Consider the following 15,085-nt stretch of genomic DNA (forward strand, 5'->3'; position numbering starts at 1 on the left):
CTGAGATGGATAAAAATCTGATTTGTCCCAGTTCACATGAAAACCTAGGCGATATAAAACTGTTATAGAAATGAAAGTCTCGTTCCTGTCTTGGAGTAGAATTGAACTTGTCAAATGCGTGTTGGAGGTTGTCGTCGGAGTACGCTGATTCGCTGTAGATATAGTTGACTTCGCTACTATTCCGCATCATAATCCTGGTAACTCCTAAAGACCGATATTGCGGGCACAGTGTAGGACTTTGAACTGATAATCAAACCGCAGAGTGATTATTGACATGAAAATATGAGCCGGCCCGATCGAGACTAACGGTACTTGCATCAGAATGGGTCAGGAAAAATGGATAGAAGTTTGAATAAAGGAGGTTGGATGCCCTACTTAAAATCTGACAGGGAAGACGGTGATCCAGTGAGATCGAAAATGTTGGGGTTAAATTGTCAACGACTGGTACTAGAAGACTTGACGGTGGAACAATTTGGGTTCTTGCTGCTATGATAATTATGCCTCAGTCTGATTAGATGGCTTACAACACAAAAAAGACACAGGTGACAACAGAAATGTCAAAGGACAACTAAATTGCCAAGTTTCGAATGATTGATAGACATTTATAGAAATGCATGATTTCCAATGAAATAAAGATATTCGGTTTTTCAGAAATGGACCAAAATATCAGACTGGCATAATTTATCTTAGACCTCCAGCAACAAATTAGATGGCCTAATAATACACATAGACTGAGAAATTGCGCCATCAATATATAGCAATACAATAATAGCAGGTATTTTATTATTATTATCAAAGAAATGTTTTGAAGATAAATCCTTCCAGATGCAAATATTTACTTCCAGAAGATATAACAATGGAAGATGTTACAATGCTCTCAAACGTATGAAAACATAAGAGAATGAAATAAAATAAAATATATTTAAAAGAAAATATACGTGAATATATGTTCTTAAAATCTAAGATTTTCTCCGATGGTACATACAAAGCTTATATAAAAAAGCCCATGACACACAGTGTGGAAGCTAATGCACCCACACATGTGTTCCGCCGTTATTGGACCCTGGCAATATATCGACTTTAACCTTCAGGAGGCACGAAGCAGTAAGGCATGTATCCTGTACGCAAGTGGCGCAATACCAACTCATCTTTGATTTGTTATATATTAGGAAAGTTGCTCTCTAATGTCGAGCGAGTTCATTGCACAAAATGTGCTTGTTGTGTTTTCATTTACATGTTTAGTAGACAGAATGTGCCGATTTATAAACTGTTTTGTAGCCATTATATTGGGCATCAGTAAAATGCATGGAAGTTCTTGATGCTTTATCAATGTTATTGACTGACTAATGTTTCTAGGAAGCCAATTATTTGATACTACTTTGCCAGATTTTATCAGAAAATACCTTTTGTTGCAAAAATATGGGTTGTGAAACATATGGTTGTACAAAACCACCAGTGTGAAATGAATTTGAAAAAGTAGAGAATTGTTTTGTAAGCGGGATCAATGTATAAAAGATCTAAGTATAGCTGCAAGTTCTGCCATAATAATTGAAGCTTGACCAGTAAATGGCTCAAGTTGTGACGTGGTGTTGCAATGACACCTGTAACTTTGTCTCCTATCTTTCAAACTGTATTTATACAGAGTTTCATGAACATTATAGCACGCTTTGATTTCATTAAATCAATTTTGAAAATTGAGGTGACTGATAGAAAGACTTTTGTAAAAGGAGATCGCAGAAAGTCGAATACTCAGTAGTCTCAAGAGCGTATTCCATATCTGATGCTACGGTTTTCTTTCTTTTGCACATGTACAACCATCTTTGCTTTAATCCTGCAAATGCCCTGAGTTTATGGACACACTAAATGATACTATTTACCGTCTGAAAGATGAAACAGATAGGTAATCAAAATTATTGCAATTCCACGAAAACATTATAACGAGAACAATATACAACACCGATGAAAAAACTATCGACAATTTACATTTTATGATTGCAGCATCTTTCACACGTATAGCGCATTAAATGTACAATTTCTTATGTATTGAACATATATTATCTTCTGAGATTAATATCATACAATGGATATGATTAATAAGACATCTGTATTGATTGTAATATAAAGTTCTGTCGTGAATTTCAATCATTTCCAATCAGATAAAGCACAACATTTGTAATTACAAACATACCAATTTATAAAACTGGTCAACATAGACCTTTATAATAAATTTATAACTAAAGAGGCATTTATTTTCTTTTATAGAGATTAGAGCATTTGCTGCAGACCACAAGCTTAAACCAATGTTCTTCCTCCTGATTACCATCCAACCCATTCAGATGTTTGGCATTCAAGCCTGTAGACTGACTAAACATCTCTTTAATATGTTGAACAACTCAATCAAACACTAAAATCTGAATATCATCCAACTCATTCAGATGTCAGACATTCAGGTCTGAATACCATCCAACTCAATCAAATGTTGGACATCAAACTCATTATGATGCCAGCTATTTGATTATGAATATCATCCAAATCATTCTGATATTTTAATTCAAGCCTGAGTACAAATTCCATTTTATTCAGGTGTCAGACACCTAAATAAGTTAGTTTTCAATCCTGAATACCATCCAACTTATTCAGATGTATCACATTCAGTCCTGAATACCATCCATCTTATGCAGATGTCTCACATTCAATCCTAAACACAATTCAACCTATTGAGATGTTTCACATTAAATCGCGAATACCATCCAACTTATTCTGAGGTCTCACTTTCAATCCTGAATACCATCCAACCTATTCAGATGTCTCACATTCAGTCCTGAATACCATCCATCTTATGCAGATGTCTCACATTCAATCCTGAATAACATCCATCTGAATATATACTGCAAACATAACACTTATGCAAACAGGGTAAGCATGAACACAAAAGTTTCATTTTTATATCATGTTTAATGCTAAATAAATACGCATGGTTCTCTACTCTGTTAATAAGTCAATTGCAAGATAGAATGATTCTGGTTCTACACTGCAAGCTGACTCGACAAAACAAAGAAAGAGGTCGATGCTGCTCCACCCTATCCATACACTGCTTTGGGACAGTTTTATTAGGAATTATTTTTCTCGTCAGCAAATTTTCTAATCTCTTTTACAAACAAATGACATCCGAAACCACAGGCTAAACACAATACATTTGGTCCAGTGTACAATATTTCTCATACTCCCTTTATAGAAGAAACATTATTCGTATTTCACAATGTGGCCTATGGAAGGACTTCATTTCAAATGGACACAATGAACTGAGTAAGAAATAAAACAGAAAGTATATTGAGAAGTACCTATTTAAATTAGACCTATATAAATTTAGATTCATAATTCATTATTTATTAACTTTTTCCAGATATATTTGGGCAAACATTTAAATTGTGTTTTTGACAGTTGAGTGACAATTAGTACAATAAAACTGTTGCTTTGCAAGTAGAGAGAAAGAAATAGTTGTTTCGTGATTTGGTTGCTTGGTTACCAACGACCTGACAAAACACATGTTTACACCAACGGAATCGTCATTTTCATACCTGGTAAATTCTAAATCAATAGGACTGGGTTTCTGCAAGGCAACTTATCCAGAAACAAATAAAACCATGTTTGATTAATCAAAACTTTGTTTATTAAAATACCATATCAAAATATTTCTCCAATTTTTCAAGCCATTCATTAATCTGGATTCGATTCGTCATTTAGCAAAATGATGGAAAAAGATTTCTTAAACAAATGAAAAGTCGGTTTACATTACTGACAATCTGATCCGTCTCTTTGAAATACTAGTTTAAGTTTATAAAGGAAAGAGTCCGACAGAGGATTAACATTATATATATTATGGTCTTGATCAACAAGAAATAAGTGATGACATTGTTTTTCTAGTGTCAAAACAAATTGCCAATAAATATAATACATTATGCCAGTAACCTACATCAATGTTTACATGACCGAACTACAAAAAAAAAACAAGAATTATTTATGCAATTCAAAAGCTTTAAAATGCACTCAACATTCATAACGCAAACGTAATGAAGTAGCAAATTTGAAATAAATAAATTGCAACAGATGTCTACTCATAGATATGAAAATGTTACTGGTTAATGATCAAGGTATGAGGATTTAAATATCGATCTATTAGTCAAAGATATTTACAGTTCAATATGCTCTAACATTCCTTCTTAATAAGCAATACGTGGTCGAATTTCCACGAGCTATCGAATTTTTATTTCACTTTTGCATATATTACCTGGTATTTGTATTCATGTACCAGCATCATTAGAAAGCTGCATAATCATCCAAGAAATGAAAAATTGCCGCTTTTTATATTCAAATACCAATTTCTACCAATTGTTATGTCTGTGCATGAAGGGCAATAGTCCCTGGTATGTAACATTTATCTAGGGAAAACGTACAGAATCAAAGAAAATATATGATTCATACGTTTCTTCCAACTCTTTGGTAACTAAAAAGTAATTAATTTGTACATGTGATATCTCAGTAAACTAGAGGCCATGTTTCAGACATCATGAAATCCGAAATGAGCTAGAAGGGTGCATAACTGAACTTTGATCAAGACTGAGAAAGATACAAAACTGATTACTCAGAACAATGGTATCTAGCCTTACATGCTCCACTGCATGCTAGAAAAAGGTCTTTGACGTTAAATAGTGGTCCTTAAAGGAACATGTAATTACTGGCAATGTCATCATACTGTGGTATTGTCATAGTGTAATAATTAAAGTTCAAATTTAAAAAAAGCAGTTGAACAAAATGCAAGTAAATTGAAAAATATTACTTGACCTTTGAAGTTTTTATTGTTTTGAAAAGTTAAATTTTTCGATCGTCGTATGTTGGATTATTTAAATGAAAGCAGATACATAATGTCTGCAGCATAATGCAAAACTTATCTTGCCATTTGTTTGTGAGACTACTTCATATGTAGCTATACTGTGGCCATTACCTACTAATAAGGTACAGTATCTCGTCTGTATGCCCAAATATTTCATTCACTTACGAAAAAAGTCCAAGCATGAAAATAAAGTTAAATTCTAGCACTGAAAATGATTATATTTGCTTTGTATTTTCATTATATGGTGTTAAAAATAGTTTTTGTACACTTATGACTGAACGCAGTGGGTCAAGTGATAGGATATGGTTCAAGCAATGGTCTGTGAGAACACTATATACGTCACCCGTATCTAATTTGGCTTACAAACAAGGTTAGAATACCATACTTTACCAAAATGCAAATCATGGAATTTGCACATGTGCTTCTGTATTCATCATCTCGTGCATGCTTAGAAGTAACATTCACAGTGAAAACGTTGCATATTTAGTGCTGATAATAAATTTATATAAATAAATGATGTAATGACAGTATTGACAGAAGGAATAAGCCAGGACAAAGACTGTCAAAACAACACAATTTTACACTAACATTTTCTTGACCCAATTTAGTACCTGTAAAAATGCTATGGGATGGACAATTTTCGTAGCTTCTAGTTACTATTCTTGAATACGCATCACGATTGTCAGCTCCCATGTTACATTATTGGGTCAGTATATATATATATATATATATATATATATATATATATATATATATATATATATATATATATATATATATATATATATATATATATATATATATATATATATATATATATATCCTTACATTTTGCACAATCATTAATTATTAACTATGTAGCATGTTTTATTATTAAATATTTCACGTGTAATAAAGCCATAAAAGAGCACAAAAATACAAACTTTGATCCGAAACGGACCTTATTTGTCATTTATTGTTCGATAGCAATTTTTTGTTAGCAAGCTAAACAAGATGAAGGGTAAGGCCAACTTAGTTTTGGGGCGACTACATAATGGGTCGCGTATTATATAAGGAAATTTATTAAGTTAATATGGCTGGGCGAAACTGTAACGGACCGACTTTGTTATGGGCAGACTCCATTATACGCGGAGATCTCCCGTTACCGTTACAACAATTAAAAACAGTAACATATACATTTGCATATTGAAAATCTGCTATAAAATAAACATAACCTATTCTCTTTATGGCCTGAGTTTTGAATAAAGGTTATATATTAATTAACCATTAGTTTCGGAGTTCTCTGTAGCAGCTGACAGTTTGTTCAAAATCTGTATACTTTTGCAAATTATAACATTGTAGCTACTTTTAAAAAGTGTAACAGCTTTTGTTATATTGTTTTGGAGACATAGCCTGACACACTTAATTTTCAACTAGCTGTTTCCAAAGATTATGAAAAGACTTCATACGAATCTTCTGCAACGAGTAAAGATCGAAAATGAACAAAACAAATTCATTTTGCTTCCAAAACAGCAATTAGAACGAAGGAAGCAACTTATAGTGTATACAGCATTTCCCAGGATGGTGGGCCATTGTAATAAATAGTTCTTGTGCTGTTATAGCTTTCTTGTGGTCATGACAATGCAAAAAATAAATTCAAAATGTAAATTTTCATCCTCATTTTACTCGATTTTAACCTTATTTTGCTTTATTTGTTGATTAGTTCAGGATCAAGAAACAAATTATGTGTGCCATAATTGTGCCATTCATTACATTATTTACTGTCACAATCAGTATGTCTGGAATGATTCTCGAGTTCTTTCGACATTTTTATTAACTGGTCATTTTCTATTTATAATTCATCGGATCCTCACTATAAATCATAGTCATCAAAAAACCAAAATAAGAATTCAAATCTTGGTCTCTTCTCTGTGTTTCTGTCCCAGCATTTGCACATCATTCCATAAATGGGATCTGGGCAATCTGAAGGCTTTGGCATTCTGTAACCACGATTTAAGCCGTCTAAGACTTCTTGATTTGACATGCCTAAAAGAAGAATATATAACTGTTTCAGCCTGATGAAAATATGTTACATTCTATGTCACAAAACGCTTCAAATATTTCAACAACTTATTGAGGAATCAAGCTTTGTTTTTGCTTTGGGTTTAAAAGTATTATCAGCGCAATATAGGCTTTACATGGAGGCCAGTGTAAATGGTAGAGGAAGAAACCGGAAACCAATTAGAAAGCTCAGTCACATGGCCACACTGGCCGATCCCAAGACTCGACCCAATTTGAGCAGAGATGAGATGGCAGTGATTATTAAAGGCAAGCGCTTTAGATCACAAGGTCACCTGGGCCGCACATCATGGAATCATGAGTCTCTCACCTGTATATATATGTCGTATCACCACTGTATATGACATTGTTTACAATGGTGCAGAAAAAATGATGGTTTTAATATTGTCATGTCGAACACAGGGTGGCAATAACCATAAATACTTCATCTGGTGGACAACAGGAAAATTGACTGGAAAGATTTGAGGAATTTTTCTGGACATTTTCATATCATAGTCACACATCAAAAACAAGAATCCTTAAAAGGGACTGATGTTCTACTGACCAAAAAGAATTCAGATATTTCAGGATAAGATAATGTCTTCAACATATCTTCAACATATCTGCTGGGTGTTGACACAATATTTGATAATTATGTGCAAATTCAAGGTTTTCAAAAATAGCCATAACGGATATGCAGCTGTAAAACTGACTCCATTTTCATTTGTCACCGAAAATGCAGCAGTAAAAGTCTTTTGATAAAAACACTATGTGGATATGACCATCCACTTGGGATGAGTAGTGATAAGATTTTCATGTTTTAGTGATATCATTTTCATGTAAGAACAATTAAAGACCATACGAGGTCTTTTGGTTAAAACCCCAAGCCAATAAGACATTCCATTTAGTATGAGAAGTGATATTACAATTTTCGAGGTGGCCGCCTTGGTTGCCATATTGCGTGTAAGATCAGTACCATTTTCGTTTAGAATTAACTAGACATCATAAGAAGTCTTTTTGTACAAAAAACAACCAACAACAAGACTTTAAAGATGGCCACAGTGATTGAAATATTGGATGGCAGATTGGCACCATTCTCATATGAGACCAATGTGAAACAACATAATTCTTTCATGGAAAAACCCATGTCACCTGTGACTTTCATTTCTGGTGAAGTATAGGTAATTCAATTGTGAATGTTAGATTAGCATCATTTTCATTTAGTTCCAAACAAATTCTGTAAGAAGTTGTTTTGTGAAAACCCAAGATCGATATGACCATCCATCTAGAACGAGTAGTGATGACAGGTGTTTAACGATGGTCAAAGTGGTGGCAAGATTAAAGGTTAGGTCATTATCATTTTCATATTAGACCAACTGGATATGATACGAAATCCTACAGTACGAACTCCTATGTCAAATATGATTTTCCATTCGGGAGGAGTGGCAATCACATGATTTTCAAATGGCTTCCATGGTGACCATATAGGATCTCAGATCGGCACCACTTTCACGTAGGACCAAGTATGCACAATACGAATCTCTCTGTGCAAACCTCATGTTAATATGATTTTTCATTATAAAGGACTCACGATTATGGGCTTGTCATCATATTGGAGCACCAATTTCATAAAAGAGCATCTAAACATCATAACAGATCTTCTGATGAAAACCAAATGTTGAAATGACTTATCTTTCTGGAGGTGCAGCAATAATAAGAGTTTCCAGATGGTCATCATAGTGGCTAGACATCAGACTGGCACTATTTTCATTTAGGACCAACTAGACATCTTAAAAAGGCCATTAGAGAAACCATCCATTAAAGAGGAGTAGTGATAGCAATATCTTCAAGATGACCTTTCTGGTCGCCATATTGCATGCCTGAGTGGTACCATTTTCATATTGGAACAACTCGACCATGAGATAAATGTGTATGTAAAGTTTCACAGTAATCCTGTATTTTAGGAGGAATAGGAATAAAAAACTAGTGGACTTACAAGGACATCAAACCATTCAGTAAGCTCTACTGGTCTGTCGTTCAATAGTAGATAAATATTAAACCCATTAAGCATGGCGTTACAGCAAAGATAGCTTAATGCAAATGTTAAAACTGAAAATTTATAACAATGGAAAAACAGAAACAGTCCTCGTATAACAGAATGAATGCTTATTACTGTGGCTCTGAATAAGTTCTTATTGAGATGAAATGATGAATTCATAAAAGTAGCAATTTCATCAAAAGCATTTAAATGTTCCTAAATCAATTTCATATGTTATGAAAATAATGTCTGAACAAATTCTATAACAAAAGTATTACTTTTATATCTTTTTTCATTATCTTCATTGACACTGTGATCTCTTGTGTGTCGACAGATTCACCAATCAAACCTTTTAACCTGGCATCTACCACAGTAGTGGCCTAAGGTTGACATTGCCCGGGGTGGGAGTGGGAGACAAGCGCCCCAATCCTCCAAAATGCCCCATACGGCCTGCGTCTCTTACTGCCTCTGTCAACTAAAATCCAGCTCCTGGCCTTCGCGAGTGGCTTAGATTTGAAGCCCGGCAGGACATGTTTTCTACTAACAGGAGAAGGGGTGAAGGCGGCCCACTGGCGCCTTAAAACCAGTTGCTTCGGGTAGATGGGACTCGTAAACCTTGGATGGTAGCTCATCTAGGAGAAGGAAAACTCCGATTCCAAACCTCTGCTGCCTTGTGGCTATACCCACTCATGGGAAAGGCTATGGGAGTAAACCCCGACAGAAAATCCGGAGATGGAGTCCCTAAGGCGGTATGACATTGACTTCAACGTCATTCCGGCAACTCCTGCGACGCCGTTGGTGCCAAGCTGTATCGGCATTCGTCGTTCCCTTGGGCACACCAGCTGCGTGGAGAGGGGAGATCTGCTGCATGGGCAACAGCTGATTCTCCATACCACCCTGCCCAGGCTTCATAGCTCCACTGGAGAGGACACTCCAGCGTCGTCGTACGGTGTCGGCACAACACGAGAAGTAGCAGTTTACCGGTTCTAAGTCAAAGCTCGATTGGCGTAGAGCTTGGCGCCAGGGGTTACTTCTGACGGTGGGAGAGATCATCAGGTCTCACTGGAAAGCTACCGCCCGCCTCAAGCTGGGCAGCCCCCAGTCAGTAAGGTGCTGCCCGCCATGGCCTGCCTGCTTCACTGGGTGCGTGGAGCTTGGAGAACCAAGTGGGCCACAAAACTCTGCACCAGGAAAGACTAAAAGAAGAAATAAAAAGACTCCAACTCTTCGTTTTGCAAACTGGAACATCAGGACCATGTGTCCTGGATTGACCACTGACCTACAGCAGATCGACGATGCACGGAAGACTGCCGTCATTGACAGAGAACTCTCCCGACTGAACATCGACATTGCCTGCCTCCAGGAGACCCGACTGGCTGACAGCGGCACCATCAGGGAAGCCAATTACACATTCTTTTGGCAGGGGAAGCCCTTGGATGAACCTAGGCAGCATGGTGTAGGCTTTGCCGTCAAGAACACGCTAATCGCCTTCATTGAACCTCCATCATCAGGTACTGAGAGAATCCTTGCCCTCCGGCTGTCAACATCCTTAGGCCCTGTCAACATCTTCAGTGTGTACGCCCCAACCCTCTACTCCACCTACGAGGAGAAAGACATGTTTTATGAGGCTTTGGATCAGGCAATGTCCAGTATCCCCAACAATGAAAGCCTTTACTTACTAGGAGACTTCAATGCTAGAGTGGGAGCTGACCATGAGGCCTGGTCCACCTGTCTCGGCTTTTACGGAAGGGGCAAGATCAACGAGAATGGTCAGCGACTGTTGCAGATGTGCTGCTCCCACAGCCTATGTGTGACCAACACTTTCTTCAAATGCAAGGAGATCCACCAGGTGTCGTGGAGACACCTACGTTCACGCCACTGGCACCAGCTAGACCTCGTCATCACCAGGCGTGCAGAACTGGCCAGTGTCCTCCTTACCCGCAGCTACCACAGTGCCGATTGTGACACGGACCATTCCCTCGTGGCTAGCAAGGTGCGAATATTACCCAAGAAGCTGCACCACGCCAAGAAGAAGGGTCACCCACGTATCAACACATGCTGTGCAAGCAACCCAGAGAAAACACAGCAGTTCATCAGCAAACTGAAGGAAGCCCTCACCAAAGTGACACCTGATGACACCATTTATTCCAAGTGGTCCCATATCCGTGACTCTGTGTACAATTCAGCTTACGGGAAGAGGGAGCGAAAGAATGTCGACTGGTATGAGGCAAACTGGGAGGAGATGGAGCCCATGACTGAGGCAAAGAGGAAAGCCCTCCTGGCATACAAGGCTGCACCTAGCCACAGAACACTACAAGCCCTCAGGATTGCAAGGAATAACGCCCAGAAGACCGCCCGCCGCTGTGCCAACACCTACTGGCTGAACCTTTGCAACAGTAAACAGACAGCTGCTGACACCGGGGATACAAGAGGAATGTATGAGGGTATCAAAAAGGTGACAGCCCCCCCCCCCAGCTACAAGACCGCCCCCCTCAAGTCCAGAACGGGCGAAGTCATCAAAGACCAGGGGAAACAACTGTAGCGATGGGTTGAGCACTATCTCGAGCTATATGCAACCCAAAACAATGTCACTAGAACTGCCCTGGACGCCATTCCAGACCTGCCTGTCATGGAGGAGCTAGACACACAGCCCACCCTGGAAGAGCTCGGAAAAGCCATCGATTGCCTTGCCTGTGGGAAGGCTCCTGGAAGCGACGGCATTCCTCCTGAAGTCCTCAAGAGCGGAAAACCAGCACTGCTCCAGCCCCTACACACACTCCTCTGCCTTTGCTGGGAACAGGGATACATCCCACAGGACATGCGTGACGCCAACATCGTCACTTTGTACATATACAAAGGAGACAGTAGCGACTGCAACAACTATCGGGGCATCTCCCTCCTCAGCATCGTCGGGAAGGCCTTCGCCAGTGTTGCCCTGGCGCGCTTGCAGATCCTAGCCTCTCGCGTCTACCCAGAATCCCAGTGTGGATTTCGAGCCGGCAGGTCAACTGTAGACATGATCTTCTCACTACGTCAGCTGCAGGAGAAGTGTCGCGAGCAGCGGATGCCCCTCTACATTGCCTTCATAGACCTGACAAAGGCGTTTGACATGGTTAGTCGGAGTGGACTCTTCAGACTCCTGCAGAAGATCGGCTGCCCCCCACGTCTGCTTGCTGTCATTATGTCGTTCCACGAGAACATGCACAGCACAGTGTGCTTCAATGGCGCAACATCTGAAGCATTCCCAGTCATAAGCGGAGTCAAACAAGGCTGTGTCCTTGCACCGACGCTCTTTGCCATCTTCTTCTCCATGCTTCTCCAGTAGGCATTCAAGGACTGCAGCGAGGGAGTGTACATCCATACCAGGGCTGACGGCAAGCTGTTCAACATCGCCCGTCTCCGTGCTAAGACTAAAGTCACAGAGGTACTCAACCGTGAATTGCTCTTTGCCGACGATGCAGGCTTGACATCACACACGGAAGATGGACTTCAGCAGCTGGTATGCTGCCTCTCCCATGCATGTAAGGAATTTGGACTGACCATCAGTTTGAAGAAAACGAATGTCATGGCACAGGACACAGACTCCCCTCCCTCTGTCTCCATCGATGGGTTACAATTTGGAAGTTGTCGAGAACTTCACATACCTCGGGTCTAACATCTCCAGCTCACTCTCCATTGATTCTGAGGTGGGCGGCAGGATTGCCAAGGCAGCAGCAGTGATGGCCAGACTTAACCAGAGGGTCTGGAACAACCCCAACTTCACAGAGAAGACCAAACTGCGTGTCTACCAAGCGTGCGTGCTCAGCTCACTTCTCTACAGCAGCGAAACATGGACCACCTATGCAAGACACGAGAGGAAACTCAACAGCTTCCACCTGAGATGTCTGCGGCGCATTCTGCACATCCAGTGGCAGGACAAAGTACCCAACACAGAGGTTCTAGAACGCGCCAACATGAACAGCATGTTCTCCATACTCAGCGAGAGGCGCCTTCGCTGGCTCGGCCATGTCAAGAGAATGGACCCAGGTCGCATTCCCAAGGACCTGTTAAATGGGGAGTTAGCAGAAGGTGCACGACCAACTGGACGACCACATCTGCGCTACAAAGATGTTTGCAAGAAGGATAATAAGACAGCAAACATCAATGTCAACGACTAGGAGAGCTATGCAAACAACCGTTCCAGCTGGCGTCTAGCTGTCAGGCAGGGAGTTCAAAACGCAGAGGAAAAGAGAAGAATAAAGCAAGCTGAAAAGAGAGCTAAAAAGAAGGATAAGCAAAAGTGTACTTTGGAGCTATGCCATCGTCTCTCGTAGACGGACGGATGCCAAGAAGACCACAGAACTACAGCTCAGTATACATGTATGTTGCAAGATTATATAATGTTTTACCAACAAAAACTGCATTCCACAAGTTGACAGTATCACCATGCTATGGCTCAGACAAAGTACACATTGACATATGAATATCTTAAGCATTCAAGTATAATATATAGTGCTCATGATTTTTTTTCTTAAAGTATAAAGTGATGAACACATACATTAGTTCTTACTTGATATACCAAACAACAAGATAAAATATAAACATATTCCACTTAATGTTGGGCTTCCGAATTTGCGACCATTCTAATTTCTGTGATATATTTACTTGTTTTGCTTTTGTTTTGTTTGTAAACATGTTTTATGACTACTGATAATGTCTGAATATAATCCTCAAAAATTAATTTGATAACAGGATATTATGATATTACTTGCATATATGACATCAACTATTTGAATTTTGGGGTAATTTTTGATGTCTTTTTAAAGTGTGATTTGATATTTGGAATTCATTTAATAAACCAGCACATACTGTGTCCTAGAAACGTCAAGAAAGCCTCAAGTGGATACTCACATCTAGATGTGCTAAGACACATCCATGCAAAAAAAAATGGCAACTGTTTTACTGTGAAGTTCCAGAACCACCAGTATGTAGATATGACATAGGGCTTCAGTTGCATACACATTGAACAATAATGCAGTAGAGTCGTCGTAATGCTATTACAATGAAATTAGATAAGTGTGTCCAGAAGGACTTGTATGTGGGAAAAGGGTTAGATTCTGGACAGATACGTTCTTTGTTGCCAGCTACATGCGGACTATATTATTTTTTCTTCTTGTTTTACTAGAAGCTAGTGAGACGTAACAATGAAACCTATCATCGGCTCTCCCCCAGTTTGATGCAATGTACACTCTTGGCATTATCTGCATTCTCTTTACAAATTTTTTTAAAAAATATTTAGATGCTTGGATGCAGATTCCTCTTACCGGTCTGGATCTTATTTCAATAATATAAATTGCTAACTATTCAAGCCTTAATATAGATTACAAACCAAAGCCTGTATGCATGTCGAACGCATGATTAAGCATTGGCTTAAAACATTTGACCTTTACCCAAATGTCCAACAATTCAAAAAATGTTCTACAGAATGAAAAGTCTTATTCATCCGAAGCAAAACGGGAATCCATTAACAAACAAAATAGAAGCCAATGAAAATTTTTAACCACACCTTTCATGCAATGTGTTTGCAAATTTTATTCCAAGGGGAAAATAAGCATGCAATTTGTTTACAAATTTTATCCAAAGGGACAAGTAAGCATGCAATTTGTTTACAAATTTTATCCCAAGGGACAAGTAAGCATGCAATTTGTTTACAAATTTTATCCCAAGGGACAAGTAAGCATGCAATTCGTTTACAAATTTTATCCCAAGGGACAAGTAGGCATGCAATTTGTTTACAAATTTTATTCCAAGGGACAAGTAAGCATGCAATTTGTTTACAAATTTTATCCAAAGGGACAAGTAAGCATGCAATTTGTTTACAAATTGTATCCCAAGGGACAAGTAAGCATGCAATTTGTTTACAAATTTTATCCCAAGGGACAAGTAAGCATGCAATTCGTTTACAAATTTTATCCCAAGGGGCAAGTAAGCATGCATCGGGATGATCTAAGACTTTTATGAATAATCACAAACGTGAACACAATTCATGTTGAGATTTAGGAAATATAAGAAAATGAAAATCATTCACTAAAGCCTTACTGAAAGTTTTCTAAAACTGTGACAATGACCCCAACTTCAAA

The 15,085-nt window shown here is 38.6% G+C and overlaps 1 pseudogene; it reads right to left on the reverse strand.

Annotated features, from left to right (window-relative positions):
- Nucleotides 1-3,981: 3,981 nt before the first annotated feature.
- LOC149807897 (tyrosine-protein kinase SRK3 pseudogene) lies at nt 3,982-6,916 on the reverse strand (annotated as a pseudogene).
- Between the last annotated feature and the right edge of the window lie 8,169 nt (nt 6,917-15,085).

The sequence above is a fragment of the Sinohyriopsis cumingii genome, chromosome 1 (assembly GCF_028554795.1).
Source record: "Sinohyriopsis cumingii isolate HCF-2022 chromosome 1, ASM2855479v2, whole genome shotgun sequence".
Classification (NCBI taxonomy): domain Eukaryota; kingdom Metazoa; phylum Mollusca; class Bivalvia; order Unionida; family Unionidae; genus Sinohyriopsis; species Sinohyriopsis cumingii.